Below are 21,356 nucleotides of genomic sequence, written 5' to 3' on the forward strand. Positions count from 1 at the left end.
CCTCGCTTCGCTCTGGCCGCAAAGTTCACACTCGTTCAAATATTCATAGGCCCAAGCATGGAAAATAGGAAATTATAACACGATGTAGAGGCATTTTTGAGTACGTTATACATATACTGAGAAGAAAACAAACAAACAATATTTACAACGATTGAATATTGTCTCCTAAAAAGCGCAATGAGTTGAAGGTCCGGCGAGGTACGTTTAGCTCCTAATTTGAGTCTCCTACATAGTCTAAAAACGTTTTTAAAATGGCATATTTCTTGCCTACCTCTTGAATAAATTAAACTCGTGTGAATTATGGCCCTCGCTTCGCTCTGGCCGCAAAGTTCACACTCGTTCAAACATTTTAGGAACAAAAAAATTCTTTAAAGATTACTCGAAGATCCTATACTCAGCGACACCGCGTTGGCGTCTAAACAGATTTCAAAGTTTTCTAGAACATAATTTAGAATAATTCATGGACAGTAATGAAGATCTATTTGCCGAACTCCTGATAACTTTCTAAGAGACAAACTAGTTAACTTTTTTAATCTGCTGGGATATACTACGGAAGTGTTCGAATCCATGAAATTTACTGTATTTTTCACTTAGAGTTGAAGTTTTTCATCATTCGAATAGCTAAGAAGCGCTTATGATTAAGCAATAAAGTTTCGAAGTTCTCTGTGCAGCAGAGCAAGTACAGTGAGTAGTAGTGACTTTTTTTGGGAAAAACTTTTTCCTATAAAATTCCTTAAAAACAGAAAAATATGCGAAAATTTTGGAAAAATTGCATAATTTCACAAAACTGTCGTCCTTAGAGGCTAGTGTATTATAAAAAGCTCCACCGACAAATTTTCCGATTTTAAGTAACTTCACTACATTTTGAGTTATTCGAAGTTGGATATTTTCGATAGTTTATAGTCCAAAAATAGAATATAATTTGAATCAATACATTAATTTTAGATAATCGACGGATCTATAAATAAGGATTTTATAGAATACCAAAAACCGGTCTTAAATTTAAGCCACAGTAATTGTTACTAATAAAAAATTCTCAACGACAGAACTAAACGGTAAATATACTATTTTCAGCTCTTTTATGCGGCATAAATTTCATTACCGGATTACGTCAGTGTAACCAAATTTTTCAGATGGTCATGAATTTAACATAGGACACGTATTACGGCGATAGTATAATCTGTGTGCATGTGTGGGTGAAAGCTAACAACGATATTTTACTTAAAAAAAAAAAAGAATCTTTTTCCATATGAAACATCGTTATCATAAAAAATTTTATTCGTAAAGTTAATGGATTCCGCAGAAAGTGCTGATGAAACTTTCACAGGGCGGTATCTAGGTATTGTAGTTTTGCGTTTAAATTCAATGTGAAACCTCCTGTGACAATAGTCATTTACTTATCAAGAGGTAAAAAGTTGAAAAGTCGAGTCTTTGTGTTAATTTTGATGATACGAGGCGAAGTCGAGGTCACATCCGAAAATGTGATTTTTCAGTTTTATTTCGATTTATGTATTTCATCAATGAAGCATGAAGCATCTTTTTTCGGTGCCCTCAGCACCGTATGCAACTCGGACGAAAAATGATGAAGTCACGTTTTTACGAGACCTCAGCTTCAATTCGAACGAGATTTACGATAAAAATTTCGACTTTTCATTCAAGTACAGACGTTTTTTTAACATCTGATATTGCTCTTTTAGACGTGACAAGCATATCGCCGATTAAATTTATGACTTCTGAAGATTTGAAGAAGTATTTTACTTCAGTAGTTTTAGCAGTCCTATTATACCATCTCAATCAGAACTCGTTTTTTGTGTCTGTGGTCCTTGTCAATAACAATGACTTGCCGTTTCTAAAAGCTTAAAATTTGGCTCAGAGTGAAACCCATTCAGTAGTCTCAACAACTACCGCGCCTGTGGAAATTTTAAGGAATTAGATACGGCTCTGAGCTTTTTGTGGGCGTTCATTTTATAACACACGGTGCTGGTGTTGGTAAACTTTATCCGTTCGTAATCCAATGCACTGGATCGAATAACAAAATTGTTCTCGCTTTTGTTTTTATCAAAAACGGTGAAAAGATTCTGAACCTTACGCTGTTATTAAAATGCTTTGTATTCAGATTTATTTCATTTCCTTTTTCTATTCCTCTGCGCTCATGTGCAATATAAATTATAAAGTCTTTGTGAGTGTGCAAGAAATGTTTTGAACGTTTTTACGAACAACGAAATTCAATAAAAAAAATTCTTACGAGATTTGAATGGAACAATATTACCGGAATACAATTCCGTACAATTTACTTAATTAAAATGTTAGTATGGTCTCTTTCATCTGTGAAATGCAATCAAAGTGGAATGACAACAACTCGATTCAAAAAATGAAGATGCACAGTTACCGGAAAGAACAAGCATACGGTGGAAAAACTTTTGTAGCTTTTTGTTCTAGTTTATTGCACCGTTTCAAAGACATACCGAAGAGCACATCATACTGAGCTGCTAAATAGCAGTGCTTATTATACCGAATTTATATTCTTTCAAATTGTAAAAGCTCTTAAGTCTTTTCATAAACTTTAAGAATTTTAAAACTCCGGTCTAGTACTATACACATTAAATTATGTTTAAATATATATGTCATGGCAACCGTTATTTACGTATTTGATTTTCGAAAAAATGCACAAATTGTCCAAAATTGATACGTACACAACGGTACAAGGAAGAGGGACGGAAGCTTAAGTTTGTCAATTTAAGTATGGTTTCCACTCAAAAAAGTACTCAGTGAGAGAGCGAGCTGTCAAGTAAACAAAGCAAAAATTTAAAAAATCAATTTTGTCTCTCACACGGAGTGGAAATCACGTCTAAGAACAAAAATCTTTAAGTCGTCAATTTCGTAACATGTTAATAGTTATGAGAGGAGGAACGATGAGACAGGAGGGATCACAAGTCGATCTTTTCAATCTGTCAAAATGACGTTATACAAAAAAAATATTTGAAGTAGTCAGAAAATCATTTGTTTTTCCTCAAATCTGTTTCTCTAATCTTTGACAGATTGAAAAGACCGACTTGTGATCCCAATTGTGACAGTCTCCTATAACTATTTATACGAATTTGTCGTGGATGTTAAGAAATTTTTGTTCGTTACTTTCAGGACTTAGGCACTTAGGATATGACACGGTCGAAATCTTTTTCTTTCGTTCCTTGTAATGCAAATGTCTATTGAATTTTTTCGGAAGATTTTTCGCAGTGAATCTTATGATTTTAATCATCTGTATTCAAAGAAATGTTTGTCCCTAATATTCAGCATAAAATACGAATAGTATGCGAAGCATCAAACTTTTCGTACACATTAATATGTCAAACAAAATTAAAATAGTAATTAAATTTCAAAAATCAAAACTGTTTGATGTCCATCCCTTTTTATGTTATTCAGACCGTTGTAGAGTCCTCACCGTCCTCACAAAGCGGTACTGTTAATATTTTTAAGTGCTCATATTACCTCTCAAAAATCAAAACCTAATTAAATGGCATCCGTTGAACGATGTTGAAAAAACTTACTTTGTGATATCAGCCAGAACAGCGATGGCACATATTTTCGTTTCGAAAGAATTGCTTCTAAAAATAATAGAATTTGTGTTCGTCAAATTAAAATTGTTCTTTCATATATATATGAACTGCAACTAATTTTTAATCAAATCAAAATTCGAAAAACCGTACAAATAAGGTTTAATAAAAGTTTCGCAAACAATTTCCAGGAACGCATTTATCTCAAATGTGGAAAACATACGAATGCCTTTCGAAAGTAATAACGGTTTGATTAAATTTAGCTGCAGTTCATATGACATTATAGGTATTCATAAAAGAACAATTTCAGTTTAACGAAAGTTATTTCTATTATTTTCACAAACGATTCGTTCGAAACGCCCTGTGGTTCCGGTTAATATCACAAAGTTAGTTTTTTTTCAACAATCTTAACGTCATTCAACGGATGCTTTTAATCATTTTTGATACATTATGAGCACTTAAACATATTAACAGAACTGCTATGTGAGAACTCCACAACGGTCTGAATAACATAAATAGGGATGGACATCAAACAATTTTCTTGGCGAAATTTAATTACAATTTTAATTTGATTTGACATATTAATGTGTGCGGAATGTTTGATGCTTTGAATCCTATTCGAAATCCATGCTTAATAGAGACAAACATTTCCAACGTACACACTTTGAATAGGTACTCAGGATGTTCAATCTAGTAAAAAGAAAAGTCCAAACAATCACGAATGCCACTTTAATTGTTGCGGACATTGAAAGTAGTGCTCGGAACATTAAGAGTGTGTTTTCGATGTATGCGGTCTGTAAATAGGAATTGCCTGATTCATAGTAATTGACGCCAAAGAACTTAAATAACTGATAGAAGGAGGATATCGGACAATAAATTCGAGATTTTTGACATTGGGCGAGATAACTCGGTATCGAATATGCTATTGGCACCGGGTGACAATAGTCTCTTTATTATACTGTGGCTATTGGCACCGGGTGCCAATAGTCTCTTTAGTATACTGTGGCTAATGGCACCGGGTGCCAATAGTTTCTTAATTATAGTATTATTATTATTATTTTTTGTCTGACCAGTCTCAATGCAAGTTAAATCAGCTGACCGTTAGCAAGTAGTAGGTATGGTAGGTCTAGGGTTTTTTTGTAGATTTTATATTCTTAGCTATTTCTCGACTATTAAATTTTGATAGAACGTTAGAACGAACTAGTTCATAACAAGCGATGAAAACATGAAAGGTAGAGTTTTCGTGTGAAGTCTCTCGACGGTATCTCGGTTCGAGAAGGAGTAAACGGTTCTAGACGAAGTCGACCATAAATGAGGAGAGATATACATTAGCCGAAAAAAATTTATTTGGGAAATGTCATTTTGTGACGGTTAGTGCATAATTCTACTCAAATATCTATCACAAGCTTTTGAGTCCTAAGTAAATTTTCTTGTTTTCCCTAGGGTTGTAATAAGCCACTTTCGACCATAGGGAAAAGGAATGAAAAAGTTGTTGCGCATTTTTTTTACCAAAGGAGAACCAATTTTCACTCTTAGAATGTGTAATAAATGAAAGCCTTTAATTGGAGTTTTCCTTACTTAATGTGAGATTATATTGATACTACGTAGTTACACATATGGGCTGGGCTACCTGCCATATATGTCACGAGCAGAGCATTTCCAATGTTTTCTCTTTCTCGTTTTAATTCATTTAAAGATTAATTGTTTTAAATGTGATATAAAATTGTGAATATTTTATGCAATGTTCCATTAGGTTAAATTGAAATGTGAAAATTGTTGTAAGGTGCATTTGAGTTCACATGTTTTAATATAAACTAAATGAAGGTATATTTATCATGTATACACCGCACACACATAGCATACTCTCAATGCCTTGAATATTATAGTTTTCATGTATCTCTTTATGGTTCATGTCGCATTTTATTCCCACTCAAAGTTTGTCTGGTGGTTCAGGCGGTGGTAATATATATACATGTGTATGACTGGTGCACCGAGCCGCGCCACAGTTTAAATCAATAAACTTTACAATTCCCAACTGGACGGTATATTTCGTTCTACGGATAATAAAAGTTTTCTGGTTGTAATCCCTATCTCTTCTCCATTTCATAAATTAAGCTAAAGACGTTATAGATAAAACAAAACAATTTTTTTTTTGTGTGAATACTAAATCCGTATGTAGAACCAGAGTTTACTCGATATAATTGTTGGTATAATTTTCTTTCGGTTTTCTTTCTATTTCACCTGAGGTTATGTGTTTTCGGTATAAAATGTAAACACGCTACGTTCATTTAATGCAAACTTGAATGGGATGTATACATTGTCGGTGTACGCATACAATAAAATGTTGACCGATACAAGAAAATTATTAAGCTTCGGGCGTGTACTCTTCTCTAAGCTGTGTGTTCACCTTTTTTTTGCAAGTTTCGTTTCTTTGTCTTGAATATACTTATCCCCTTTTGTCGACGAGGAACTGTGATGCCATCACATTCATGGAAAGTTTATTATGGATATCATAACCATTAAAAAGATTTGTTTAGTCAATAAGGTATCTTGTACACAGTATTATATACACTAGAATGGATCGGTTTTACCAACTTGAAAGTCCACACCCAGTTAAATTGAAGTTTAAACGAATTTTCGGTGTATCATGAAATTAAAAGGGCGCTGCTGATAAGCAGACCAACTAAAGTTAATGAATGCTATCTGTACTACATACCTTTCCGCACCTCTCCAATGATATCCTAAATGTCTTTAGGGTGATATCAAAATAGTGCATTCGGAAAGCTTACTTATCACACATCGAAATACCAGTATAGGGAAGAATTTGATTCAAAATATGAGTATTGCATTGAGAGCAGCCGGTGGATTGTTTTTCTGGATCAACCGACAGATGGCTGTAAAACTTTCCTTCGAATAAAAAAGAATTTCTCGCCCAGGAGTTGTCGAAAATGCAAAAATTTGCCTTTTTCGGAAGAGTTATATTCTGATAGACTATTTCCAAAAATGCAAGCTACCGGCTGCAACGCTCAATTTACCGTAGTCCGATTTCTTTCCTCTACTGGTGTTAGGAATTCTACTAATTCACTACAATTTAAACACCCCCCGGAAAATGTCTTTAATTGCAATCATGATCATGATTTCTCCAAGTGTTTCTTAGCCATAATTCTCAACATACTTCCACAAACAACAAAATTTTCGTTCCACCAGAGAGTAAATAACTGTTGTAAAACGTTTGTTTCCTCAACAACTGGATTTTGCGAGTGGGCAAAGAGTTTAAGACATATTTGGTCTCCAAATGCTACCATTTTAATGTCACTACAAATAGATGGAGTTATATCATTTGAGAGATGAGGGAAAGTCGAAGCTATTTTTGGGAAAACATTTTCCTAATTTCTCCTAGATTTTCCCATATTTTTCGAGAAAAAAAGGATTTTTGGGAAATTTCGGGAAAATTTAGAAAAAGTTGGACAAATGATTCTGGAGCATCTGTGCAGTTCTCAAAAGTAGTAGAATTCCAAAATGATGCAGCTAGATGCGTCTTGGTACGCCACGAATCTGTCAAGGTGTGGATTTTCGAGTTGATAAGGTCGATCCACCCTATAATACACCCAAAGCTAGTATTAAAATGTTTGAATATTGTCGGTGACATTATTCTTTTTTCTTTGTTATCGTAATATTGTCACCCTGTAATACATATCGGACGGATATGTATTTACACGGGGTATGTAACGCATGTATACAGAGAATATTTGTTCACATTATCTAAATAGAAAAAGGTCAACATTTATTATTCATAATGCTTGGTTCGATACATGCTCATTTTATGCCACATATGCCTATAACGTTGTAAATACGAACGAACAAAAAATTGTAGAGAAATGAAAATAGATGATATTTTAACCTTTTGAAAATTAATTTTATAACACAAAAAAACATCCAGTTGACGAACAGTTATATACAATGTACATTGTACACACGTACAGTACACTATAACATTCAATGCTTTATAAACATGATGTACTACTATGCGTGTGGTGCGGTATCACCAGCCATAAACATGAAAACATTCATATAAAATTGTAATTGATTCTTTCTTAGCAACAATAATATCAACCCAATCCACCCAAACATGTGGTTGTTTGCTACTCCATTTTTATGTCCTTAAGCGGATTTTGTTATGGATTCGTATTTTTGGTTGAGTTTCTCTCCAACTTTTTCTATTTATTTAAATTGATGTTAATACACATAGAAATGATTGCATGATTCAATTTCAAAAGTTTTTTTTTTCTCGTATAACACGAGTGGGTTACCTCATCGTTAATTAGTCTCTAAAACTTTGGATGGAATGACTGTAGAACATTGCATAGCATACAGAGAGGCAACTTGTTGAAATACGATCTGCCCAATTTATTTTTGGACTAACACGACGAGCGACGAGTTTTATTTGCCTTGGGGCGGAATGTGTTAATAGGTCAGTGGAGAACGTGACGAACGACTGCAATTTTTTACAGGAAAAGTAGGGAGAAACGTTCAGCTTTCGGGTTAAGTCGCGGGTTAATTGATTCGGGTAAATGCTGTCATAGAGTAAACGGTTGCCGAGGAAATACGAGTAAGCACACTCACACTCTACACTGCTCAAAAATAACGGTTTTTAAAGCTTGTTGCTTCAATTCACACTTGTGCGTATCTAAGAAATGATAAGGGACGTAATGCATTACTTCCCTCACATCCAACGTAATCGACCTATAAAGTGCACGTAGCAAACGCTGAAAATGAGTAAATACTGTGACACGATTTTCATGAGTCCTTTCTGCCTCGCGCTTGGCTGGATCCAATAATCCCGTGAAAACGTGACATTCAATTTTATAGTTTGCACGTACGTATACATGAAGCATGCTGTATCATGTTGATAGTGCGAAAAACAGTGTTCGATGACTAGTACTTCTTTCCTCCCAGAATCATTACGTTGCGAATGGCAACGAAATTGAGACACCGAATGAGGTAATGGTTAACACGTCTGCTTACCACTACGAAATTGAGCTGGTTGTGCGAGGTTTCCTTCCTGTAGACTGACAATCGTCACTTTTATAAACCCAGCAAAGCTTATTGAATCGGTTGATATTAAATGAAAGTTAGGTGGAGAGCTTTTGCACGACTTACCAGGAAAAGTATTGTTGGGAGAAGCGGTATTCAACACCAAATACGTTTCGCTCAACGGTGACGAAAAAAACTGTGACGAAGGGCGCAAAATGAGTCAATATTGACACGAAGTGGTCACGTTTTGTTGAACACCTTCAGAGGGCGTTATTTGTGAACAGTCTCTAATGAAAGGATCTCGAAGTAGAAACAAAAACAGCGAAGCTAGCGCACTTGGAATTAAATGTGCTCAATTCCTATTCCACTTCTGCAAAGTTTTCTTATCATGAAACGGTCTGTTGCGTGAGTCGACCGTTTAGAATGACTGTAGTTATTACGCCGAACCCACTTATTTCGTTTACAATTTAAAATGACAACTTGTTGGTCAAATAATGTCCACCTTCTCTTTACATTGAATTCGATATCGTGCCACAATAATAGCTTTTGAATGCATAACTTATCATTTTAACTTACAATTTCCAAGTTTCTTGTCAACTTGTTGCATATGGCCTGTATTTTCCGTCATTCTCGCTACAATTATATTATCGATGCTATACTGACGTTGGACGCTTAATATTTTATTTAAAGTTTTCAATGTGCAATAATAGCCCACACATGAATTTTCAATCGTCGAGAAAACGGTGTCTCGAAACCAGTACAGAGGATAAATATTACTTGAATCAGAACAGTACAACGACCAAACTTTACACACAAATCAACCGTACTTAAATGGAGCTTTGATTGAACTTGGTTTCTGTTGAAAATCAGAACTTTGGAATCTAGGTTCAAATTGAGAACAATAGAAACAGCTGGCAATCGTATACTTTAATCGAGTTCAAAGTTTTCAATTCTAGACCAAAGTTGATTTGAATAGTATTGATAAATTCACCGCTAACTTTTTAAACACTTTTGTGCACCAGGTTAGGCGACAAAGCATCCGTAGTTTTACAAACTTTTCATTTTCATTAACTTCAACCATGGCTGATTAAAATTTATTGTTCCCTAAGCAAACATCAAAAACTTTTGAATTTCTCACCGAAACGGGGTTAAAATGCTCTTTCATCTACCCATTTTTTTTTGGTCTGATGAATCAGTAATCGGTCGAATCATAATACCCTATGTAAATTGTAAATTGTTTTTTTCATATAAATTTATGATTAAGCTTTCAGCAAACAATTGTAACTAATTTCAATCTTTTCTCTTTACATTTTCAGTGAAAAGTGAACAGCTAAATATCCACAAGGTAAGCTCAACCATATGTATTTACTAGATAACTCAAATTAAGAGCAGGTATTAAGGTATACACTACACTCTTGCGAAACGTAGAAACAATTTTATTTTGTTTTTGTTTTTCTGTGCAAAATTAAATATTTAATAGAGGGAATGATGGCTAAGCAACGTAAATGCTTCATAAATTTTAGATTTTCGCAAGTTTTATCGTTTAAACTGGCATTTGTTCTTAAAGTGGTTTACTTACTTTCCCCCAGAAAATGAGTCATTGACATGAGCGTTAAAACTCATTTCCCGAGGGCTTAACGATTAAAATAACTTACGTAATTGTTTAGAACTATGGATTTTACATGCTTCATGATACGAAAACAGTTCTCTCTGAGGAGACCTTGTAAACAGGTCTAGGGATATAGATGATGTTTTACTCGCATGCGACCTGTTTTGAATAGATGTATACGAAGGTGGAGCTAACTCTCTCACTTTCTTTTGCTCTTTTAGTTTCTTCGGTTTTTCGTTTCATAAAGCATATAAAATTGTGTTCATCATATGGAGAGAACACACTCAATCACAATATGTGTGTGAATTCGTATCCCACGAGAATTATTTTTGCATACGTGTATGTTGTGTCTCGACGAAACATACATACTTATGCAAAATAATTCTCTCGGCATACGAATTCACACGTATACTGCAGTACATGTAATTTCGTGGTTTCTCTCCTTATAATGAAAATAACTATTGCCTTGTCTGGTTCCATTCCTTGCCTTCGGCTTGAGCTACACAATTAACAAAATAAGAAGTTCCATTTTATCCTTGTTTAAAATATCACAAAAAATACTTTACCTTTTCCTTGTACGAAGCACTTTATGTACAAAAATGAAGATTTTGTGTACAAAATAAAATGGCGCCCATGAAAAAATTGCAGAACACTAGAAAACAAATTGAAATTTTTATTGTACGCGCCTTAACGAGATTTCAACCTCAGACCTTGCATAAAAACAATCATCTCAATGTTCGGAGCACCACCGAAACAATACAACATTTATAAAAAAAAACTATTCGTCACGCAAAAGATCAAAATTAGACCAAACTTGTGAGACCCATTACATTTTATTGAACATCCCCTAATCTATTTTCCTTTACTAGGGAGGGAAACAGGACTTTCCGTCCCTAGGGGAAGTCTTTCCCTTCTTCGTAAAGGAAAACGTTATACTACACTCGGGAAATAATTTGATATTTCGTTTCACGATGAGTATACGAAATATCAAATTCCTTCCCTTGTGTAGTAATATACTATTTATCATGTTCATTGTCATTTTTATCAGTAAGCTAAAAAAAAATGTCCTCGGTAAATCCAGATAATTTCACTGGAAAAGTTATCCCGCAACGTTTCCGAAAAACGTTTCAATGTATGGCATCGATGCAACGTAAATTTATGCGAAAAGTTTAGAGTCAGAAATAGTTTTTCCCCGATAATTGACCATATATGAGAGATATGAGACCAACAACCACTACAGTTCATGCACATTTTCAATTATCCATTTTATGGAAATTATCTTTGAAAATATTTATTTTTCTCTAATTAAATTAACTCGTATGTGGTCGGTATACGTGGTCCGTGCGTTTGGTTTTTTGTACAAGATGTAATACGAATTATTTCGTCCATATTTTCTTGGAAGCACATTCAAAGTGACCACAATTAAGCAACAATTTTAACTACTTTGTTTGGTCATTTAGGTTTGTGAACAAGAAGTACCGTTTTTTACCATTTGCCCGTTGCCAAGTATTTTATCTTTTCTCGACAAGTAATTTTAATACATTTTTGGGACAAATTACTCCAACTGGATCGGATATATAATTTTAAAGTTGTAGTTGATCATGAATCAGCGAAATGATTAACTCAATAAAATCTCAAATTTCCCCAAAAAATTAAATTTCAGAAAACTTTCGAACATTCCAGGAAATAATTTCCCTACAAACGCTGGGCTTGGTTCTTTTGTAACATTTTTATTCAATTTTAAAATTTAAAAAAAATATCCAAAGTCCTGGTTTAGTGCGAGAACCAACCAACGTGAAAGTTTCACTAAGATTGAATGAAAGTTTATTCATTTCTGACGAACTATAGTCATAAATTTTATTGAACGAAGCAAATGCCATGTAATAGAAATAACGAAATGATGTTGGTGGCTGTTGATAGAGTTTACATTTAACAATCTTAAATGATATGTGTGATAATCTACTGCTGTAATTATTGTTTGCATGAACGTCAATTTTTTTTTTCATTTTTTATAAATTGCAAATTATCGGTTCAAACAAAAAATGGACTAATGCACTAATTAAAAACGCATTTTAGGACTTTACAATGTAAAGTTTACATTTTAAATCATTTGTGATAGGAAATTGGAAATATACTCGCTACATAAAGCAGCAAATTCACAAAGGGTTTTTAGCCCCGTACGAAGTACAAAGGGGCTTATAGGATTACGATGCCGTGTGTAATTGATGGAATTCGAAGCTGACGGTAAGGGCAAAGTGTTTGCCTATGTTCATAGATGACGAATCTGCAATAAAAATTTTGTCTGTCCGTCTGTCCGTCTGTCACGTCGATATCTTGAGTAAATCAAATCCGATTTCAAAAAAAAATTTTTCCCTGAAAGATAGTCGAAATAGTGAGGCGGGCCACCTAAGTGATTTAAGGTCTTTTGGTGATATTTATGGCAAAATAAACGATGGAAATGTAAATGACACGGCAAATGATAGGTATTGTCAAAACCAATCCAGGAAAAAAAAGTTTTTTAAAATCGGGTGAGTGGACCGTGAGTTAGGGCCTTAGAAGTGAAATGCTACTAGGGCCCTATGTGTATTTCACATATAACTCGAGTAAATTTCATCCGTTTTTCGTAATTTTTGTTTCATTTGGAAGGTAATCAAAGGCCGAATAGAATGTTGTTGAAAAAAAAATTAAAATTGGGGCCTTGGACTAAGGCCACTACTAGGGCCCTATGTGTATTTCACATATAACTCGAGCAAATTTCATCCGTTTTTCGTAATTTTTGTTTCATTTGAAAGGAACGTCGTACGGGGCTTCGTAATTGCGCTATGCGCAATTTGTAAGATGTACATATTACATAATAATTTTACTTTAACTACATTAACCGGCGCAATAGGCTTACGGTCAAAGTAGGGTGACAGACGCACTAGGGTCACGTACGCAATAGATATACGGGTTTGTACGGGGCTCAGTCGCAGCAAACGCTCCGACTGTTCTGATGGCTCGTTTTTATTTGATTGGCTTTTTGGTGGATACGCGTGCAACAAGTGTACGAAATGTGGATATATTACATGTCCGTGGACTGGTTAATCATGAAAATTTCAACAACATTTTCAGCAAGGGGCACTGCACCTTCTGAATTGGATTTCTTTAATTTCCTATACAAAAGTGTATTTTTTGGACATTTGGGTCCCCCCCCACAAAGGACTGTCTAAAGTCTGAAGGCTGGTTATGGCACTGACCGAATCTTTTGTCGTAGCCAAGTTAAAACGCGGGATCGATAACCAAAATAAACAAAAAAAAGAGAATTGACAACCGTACAAATTTTCCACTAGTGATACACTATTTCGACTGGCTGATCTCAACACTCACTAGTTTCACTTCCATAAAATTTACCGTACAGTCTGTCTCCTTGGTCATAAGGACTGTAAAATAACAGTATTCCTTGATTTTGAAGAACCACTTTGTGCTTTATAAACCATCTTCTACATTAATTAAGGTTAAAATACATTCTTTTGTCAGGCAGGGACTATTTTCGGGAATATAATTTCCGAAAATTCCGCACAAAAAATTTACAAATTCCAAACTTTTGGTCACGGTTCAATTTTATAAAAAACCATCTAACTAAAAAGGTCCTTAAGACGACGGAGTCACCTCTCAATGCATCCTCTTCATAGAAGAAACTACAGAAAATGATTAAAAAATGAGAAATTTTAAAGAAATTTTATTTTCCTGTTGTCAGATGACGCAACGACACCAACAATCAATTAAACTACAGTTTGCTACCACTTAACTCCATTAGCACCTCGCAAGGATAGTACAAGAGAAAAGAAAAACATTCCAACTTTAGCTTCTTCTGATTGGTACGACGAACGGAAAATGTGTGAAACAAATTTTCCAACATAACAAATCCATCGAATTCCCCGTACCCCATCATCTGGGAGATATATCAAAGGAAGAACAGGCCCCATTTGCTAACCGCATGTCAAATTGAAATCGGATTGTCTATCACAAAGGGAGTGTAAATTAATTGTATAGATGGTGGTTAGTCTGTAGATATATAATTCGTCTGTATAACGGAATGGCTTAGTTCATATCTTTCTCTTCGCAGCGTTACACAGTTAAATTGTGTTCTTATTGGAACAATAAATTACTGAACATTTCTTGTAAATTGATTTTGTTTATTTGTTTAACAGCTTGTCACCGGCGTCTTATGGACCAATTTTCAATTACGTTTTACACTTTCTCATTTCTGTTTTGAAGTGCAATTTGCGATTATTGTATGTTGCTTATTGTTACGATTAAGGTAAATTGAGTTTTATCAAACCAATTTCACCGAGGGAGCACGTTCTCTATATTTTCGTTCAATTATAGTTCATATGACAATATCCGTCGATTTCGTGTGTCGCTGGTGCTTTTGTTACTTTTTAAAGTCAATTAACAATGGATTTTTCATTGCTGTACGATTGTTCATCTGATCACACCATGACAATTTTCACTCGACATAAATCAACGTCATTTTCTTTAGCAGAAAAGAAAATGACACTTGCCATCCATCCATAAATAATGAACTTTTGGAAATTGGATTACCCTGCACGGCATAATAGCAGTTTGAGTTTGAGCTCTATACTCTTTCTGAAAAGATACCAAAAGCTCAATCTTTGTCTGAAGTGCAATGACTTCTTGGGCTCTCACATAACATCTTAATCAAGCAAGTGGTTTGTGCATTATTGCCACATCTTAAAAGTCATTTGTCGGTTTAATTTTCTTACAAAAATAATTTTAAGTTGCTTGCCATCACAGAAAATATCGCTGTGAGCTGGTGCTTCCATTCTTAGCGATATTCCCGTGCCAGTAACCAGGGACAAAGCTCACATTCAAGCTCGATAAGAGCATCCTTACCATTATTTCCCATCATACTTGAGTCGTAAGTCAGATTTAACGCAGAACTTTGTTTACGCGAATAAAATTCAAATTTCGCGCCATAGCAAATGCAACACGGCAAATAAGCTGCATCCATTAATTAATTAAACCATTTCAGTCCGCAAACCACCGTCTCTAACCGTTGTTTCACTCTGCGACACTAAAGAGCCATATATAGTTGAACAAAAGAATTGTTTCCATTAGGTGGATACAACACCTCACCATACACACACACACACATTCACAAAACACATTTTCCAATTAAATCCATTTTCTGCTAGCTGACACTAAATGGAAAATGAACTCTAAATCGGATACTATCAGCTTTCATCCAATGTTTAGGACCTTTTCTGTAATCGTTACTGTCATTGTTCGTTCCATCTCTCCGCTACATTTTACATTATCAGTGCAATGTCTTTAAGACATGCAACGCATATCAATGACAGTAACAATAAACTAATCACTACAATACGGTTTATGTAACAAGTATGCATTGAATAGTACCTCAAGCACTGTATCTCTATTGCATACCTAATTTAGTGAGGACATTGGTGGCATGCATATGGGATATAAATTGCATTTTATGGGTGGGTAAATATAAGTTGCTCGCTTATATAAATGCTCAGGCAAAGATATGGAGAGGTGGATGTTCATGTAAAAACCTTGATATGATCGTCATATGAATGTGTATACGCATATTTAAATGCTAGAGTACCCATTATGCCAAGTTTGTACAATGTGTACACACAACATCCATATACATATATATAGACACGCCAAATGTATTGTGGGACACAATGTGAAATCCATGTTGCTGGAATATTAAAGTCCCACATACGAAACATTACAAATAAATGCGATCGATATATTCTTGTACGGGAGCATTTACATTGTGTGGGTACTAAGCAGAAAGAACGAAGAAAAAAAAGTGCCAGCACATTATGTACTGAGTACTGCATATGTACGATACACGATAAATGTATCCAGTGCTTATATAAACAGAACATTTTTTTACATAACATTTATTTGAATCAGCAAGAGCATTAGAGGGCAAGGTATAAATACCCATTTTCTCAAAAAAAATTTACGTAGTCACGGCATGCATGGAAAAGTTGATTGAGAATAAAGGCGAAATAAGAGCACTATAACAATACAACAACGGAATGTGTGTGTACACAATTACACGCTACCGATTTGACTTTTCAAAAATAATTTATAACTAAAAGAATTAGAAGAAAGCAAATTGAACTTGAACGAACTTTGAATAAAGAAGAAGAAGCATAAAAGTCTTTGGAAATTGAGTTATGAATGTGGGGAATATATACGTTATCGAAATTAAATATAATCCCGAATCACCGCCGTGTTGAATTTTATCGTTGGCTTTTATCGCTGTGAGTGGAATCGTTTTCGTTGTAACGGAAAATACCCCGTCCCGCTCAATGTGTTATGTTTATCAATGAAATAAACACAAAAAAATGTTTGGCTTTGCGTCTTTTTTCAATAAGGATAGTCCAAGACTCGACATTATACTCGAGCTAGTGTGTAGCGCACGATCTCCGGACTCTAGTAAAATAATTTGTTTTTCAATAGGTCTGTTCCACGGTCATACGAATTTTCAAATTTCATCCATAGACAGATAACCTCATTAATATTTATAAATATAAAAATCGATCTCTCTGGATAAAATCGTGTTCGTTCGATCAGCAGATATTGGTCCGATTGAAGAATTAAAAATTTTACAGGAGTCCTAAAATCGTGTGTTACAAATTGGCATTTTGTTTGACGAAAATCCGTCTAGTCGGAAGTTATTTATTTTTCTGTTGACAGCTGATATTTATATGTACGATTTATACTAGTTACTAGATACACTCAATACACTCGAATGTAAAGTCGAGTCTTGGAGTACCCTTAACATTTTTATCGCATTTTTTTTTGGTGAACATTGTGCAACGAAATGTGTTTGGAAAAAAGAAAACTCTGTAAATTGAAAAATCAAATAATTTTCCTTTTGATCAAGTAACTTGCTGGTTGAATCGCTCGCACAGTTGGTGTGGTAACAACGTTATACCTACAAAAATTTATTTAAGAATTTTACGTTCGAAAGTTAAAATGATAAATTCAGAAACTTTCAACAGCTTTTGCATATTTTAATATTCGATTTTATGTTCAGGCCGAACAGTGCTTGAGTGGAGATAGACCATTCCGAGGGGTAACTCACTTCTAGATTAAATGGATTAAATGGATTAAATGGTATTAAATGGATTTAATGGATTAAATGGATTAAATGGATTTAATGGATTAAATGGAATAAAAATTGGATTAAATGGATTAAATACGAAAAAACTTCAATTTACAAAATACTGTAAAAGTCTTAAAAATTGTTGATTTTGATCGAACCACGTACTACAACTCATACTACAATGTTAAAAAGCGAAAAAAATCCACTTTTAGGAGTTTTTGGTGTAAAGTGGATTAAATGGATTAAATGGATTAAATAAATTTAATACCATTTTTAACAAAAAAAAATTTCCTTTACCTCACGAGTACTTAAACGAGCTGGTGATCGTGCAAATCTATTTTTCGCAATTACTTTACAAATTTTTCAGGTGGGTAGCCTAATTATTTCGGTAAAACTAAAAATTTTTTTTTGGATTAAATGGATTAAATGGATTAAATGGATTAAATGGATTTAATGGATTAAATGGATTAAATGGAAGTGCGTCACCCCTCGGACCATTCATTGTTTGAGTTTGTAAGATAACTTCTATCAAAATCTGTAACAATTCGAGATTGGCTTTTCAATCAATTTTACTAATTCAATTGGTTAAACTGTAAAATGCAATGAAAAGGGAAGCGGGTCAGTTATTCGAATTCGAAAGAGACTTATATGCAAATTTTACTTCTATGTAAACTTCAACACGCTCATAATATTAACCATGCATAGTAAGCATTGCATATACCTCAGAGATCATCTCGGTGATCAATATGGGTATGTATGTGCACAAACTTGCTAACTTGCTCATGGGTAACAAATTCTTGGGACTAGAAGTAAGGTCGTTCGTCAAGACTTTGAAAACGCTAGAACCGCAAAGAATGAATTTGAAACAAATCTATTTTTTAGACCGTACTTTTAAGAGTTTTAAAAGTCATCGATTTTCCCTGTCAATTTAGTATTCCCATCGATGATATTTTGGCGCAAAATTTGAATACGTCTTAGTGAATTCAAATTTCGCGCCAAAATATCATAGATTTGGAAGTACTTTATTGACTGGGAACCTCGATGACTATCAACTCTGATAGATCTACACTCGTGTTTTCTGAAGATGAACACACTGACTGAATTGAAAGCTAACACATTTGTGGTGGTAAGTAACGTTTCACATTTTTTAAACACGCCCTAACACCTGCAAAATGCAATTTCCAAAATTTTCTCTCGTTGAACAAATAACTATTTCTTAGATAGTATTTGCATACTTCGAGATGTGGTTCGGAAGTTACGTCAAACCGGCGGTGTGTTTTGATATTATGTACAGAGATCCTAGAGGGAAATTTTCTCTAAAAAAAATAGTTTGTACAAACAGTAAAACATAGAATGAACAAATAAAAACTTTTAATCAGAAAAATTGTACCATCATTGCACGTATAATTCGCCTCTGATTAAATTGCGTTCTGGTTGCGCTACAATCACATATGGTGTAACAATGGTGGCAAATAAACACTTCAAACTTTTTTTTATGAAACTAAAATTTATGACTACCAGAACAAGAAACACAATTATTCTATGGTTTGTTCTCCGTTATTTCTACTGTTATACGGGAATATTTTGCTGTTGTAAACAAAATCATAAAAAAAACCAACTCAGAGAAAAAATCGTATTTTTACTATGGGGTGGGGTAGCTGTAAACATTTATTTTTGAATTTACAACTACAATCAAATCTACTAATCGCTTACAATCAAACATCCATTCAAGAAGCACTTCGATCGTAATTTTATTACCTGAACATTAAAACTTTCGATTGAAAGATTGAAGAAAGTTTTGTGTATTTGAATATTCAATGAAATTTGTAACCAAATTTGTGCATTTAACTGGGGTGAGATAAATAACCACCATGTAACACACATCACACTACTCTTGGATCCGAATAGTGTTTGGTTCGCATGTGTGGTGGATGGATATATTCTGTGATACTAACTATTCGAAATGATCGTTAATTTAACAAATTAATAAAAAAATTACTGTACGGCAAGAATGTAACGGAGTTGCGGGAAACTATAAAAGTTACTCAATACGACTTTATAGTGTCTTCTCGATAGAATTAGAACTTCTCTCGTTCTCAATGTATAGGGGTTACTACACCTCCTGCCTTATTTTCTTTTCTCTTGCTGAAGCCTAGAAAAAGTACTGATCCAAACCAAAAAGTGAAATTTTCCTTGTCAACAGTAAAGGTTCATAATTTAAAAAAAAAACGACCCGATGACCTTTATCATCTGTTATCATCAACGCTTTCGACAAAAATGAGCGATGAGCTATGTCTAGTGTTCTTCTTATAATAGTAAATCGTACAGTGAAACTAATGAAGTACTAGATTTTTTTGTCAAGCACTCGACGGTACGTTAAACAAATTGATTGACAGATTTCATTTAATGATGAAGTCATATACGTCTATCGATTATGAAGGGGTATTGTTTCCCGCCGCTCCTGTTATCAAGATATGACTTTCCAAAAACTTTTCCAAGTGACTAATTTAAAGTCCTCTGTGGAATCATAACAAAAATTTATATTTCGAGAGAAAAAGAAACCAACAACTCGTATATACATAAGACTGCAAAACGTAAAAGTGTTGCTTCCATCAACGACAATGAATTTATTATACGAATTCCCAACTCGTTAACTTTCGAAACCCATCATGTATCATGATTCATGAAAAACTTCTTCGTCGTCTTTCAAGTGACTTAATTTGCATTTTCACATGTTGAAAGTGATGTGGAAAATAGCTTCTTTTCGTACATTGCATATAATTTTAAGAGATGGAGAAAGGTATCATTGCACTATTCGGTTAGCAGGTTTTTGCTGGCTTAAGGACGAACTTTTATGAGAGACTTTTGATAATTTATGAAGCATCGTGTCACTTCAACATGATATTATAATGAAGTCCCTTGCAGTTTGTCCCCTGATTGCTATACACCCAGAAATAATAATAAAATATGCACATACCCGATGCCATGATGTACGGCCACTCAGGTATTTCAAAATATTTATTATGTACATAATATCAAGTGATATATTTGGTGTACATTTCCTTATTTAGCAGAAAACTTTACACACCAATACATTTATGCATGTGTCGTAGGGACTGTAAGGATATTTCCATATAAATTATTGGCATTGTCTGCCTATAAAAGTAGGTATAGTTAAGTATATTGCATGTACTAGTGTTACATGAGGGTGTACCTAAAACCATGAGTTGAAAATAGGTCAACCCAAGCCCAATCCACCCATTTTAACTCATCATGTAAAATTCAATGGTGGAAATGGGTCGCTGAATGTCAGTTGATAGTTGTGCTAGTAGTTGTTGTTGTTGTTGTTGGTTTTTTGTATTATTATCGTAATGGATGTAAAAACCCCCCCGTTTTATATTTAACTTGAGTTATGGGGCCGTCGTTGTAGCTTTTCGCAATCAGGTACAGCATTTTGTTTGTGTATAATGTTTTCTCAATTAAGAGTAATTTGAGCACAATGAAAGATACATCGGTTCATGAGGAAGTGTCTAATTTAGAAGGAACAACATAGTTAGTTAGTTCCAAGTAACTTTGATAATGTAAAATGAATTAATTAGTTTCACTGAAAGTAAATTGGTTTTCATTTCATAAAATGCTTAACGGTAAAGTGATACATGTTACCAATCAAATGCAGGATGTACGGGAAAAATTGGAGATCATTTTTGCTGATGGGTTACGGCATGGAAAGATGTGATTAGACTCAATTTCCGGTGAGATACTTTTTCATTAGCATTACTCATTTGTTAGAAGCGAAATTATATTTCCTGGGTGGCGAATCGAGTTAAAAATCAACTAACTTTCCTTCTATTGATGGACCATGCCTGGACGGAAATATAAATTGACGGGAATCAAAATTAGTTACAGGAAGTTGAAGTTAAATTAGGAATCGACCACATTTGGAAGTAGGTGGGGAGAGGCTCGGAAAAATGCGGCATGTTACGCATACAGGAAATACGTAAAGGGA

At 34.3% G+C, this 21,356-nt stretch overlaps 1 protein-coding gene across 2 annotated transcripts in view; it reads left to right on the forward strand.

Moving 5' to 3' along the window:
* LOC119084010 (1-phosphatidylinositol 4,5-bisphosphate phosphodiesterase epsilon-1-like) overlaps positions 1-21,356 on the forward strand; it is a 140,947-nt gene that overhangs the window by 33,762 nt on the left and 85,829 nt on the right. For both annotated transcript variants that reach the window (XM_037193823.1, XM_037193824.1), the window contains one exon: positions 9,902-9,930. The gene's annotated coding sequence lies outside the window, so the exon portion shown is untranslated. The remainder of the gene's footprint in view (positions 1-9,901; positions 9,931-21,356) is intronic.

Source organism: Bradysia coprophila, unplaced genomic scaffold (genome assembly GCF_014529535.1).
Source record: "Bradysia coprophila strain Holo2 unplaced genomic scaffold, BU_Bcop_v1 contig_732, whole genome shotgun sequence".
Taxonomy (NCBI): Eukaryota; Metazoa; Arthropoda; class Insecta; order Diptera; family Sciaridae; genus Bradysia; species Bradysia coprophila.